Genomic DNA, 224 nt, shown 5'->3' on the forward strand with positions numbered 1-224 from the left:
GCAGCAGCTGCTGCAGGGCCTCAGGGAGGAGCCGGACATGCAGCTGCTGCTGGGGCCACAGTTCGAAGACAGCAGCAGCAGCACAAGCAGCAGCAGCATCAGCCTTCTCTGGCAGCAACAGAAGCTGGCTTTGCACGCCGCAGTGATTCGCGCTGCTGCTCTCGAGTTGCTGCTGCACCTGCTGCTGCCAATTCAGCACACCCTCCGCACCTGCTGCCTCTCTT

This window comes from Eimeria tenella, genomic scaffold (assembly GCF_000499545.2).
Source record: "Eimeria tenella Houghton genomic scaffold, Eth_scaff2608, whole genome shotgun sequence".
Lineage (NCBI taxonomy): Eukaryota > Apicomplexa > Conoidasida > Eucoccidiorida > Eimeriidae > Eimeria > Eimeria tenella.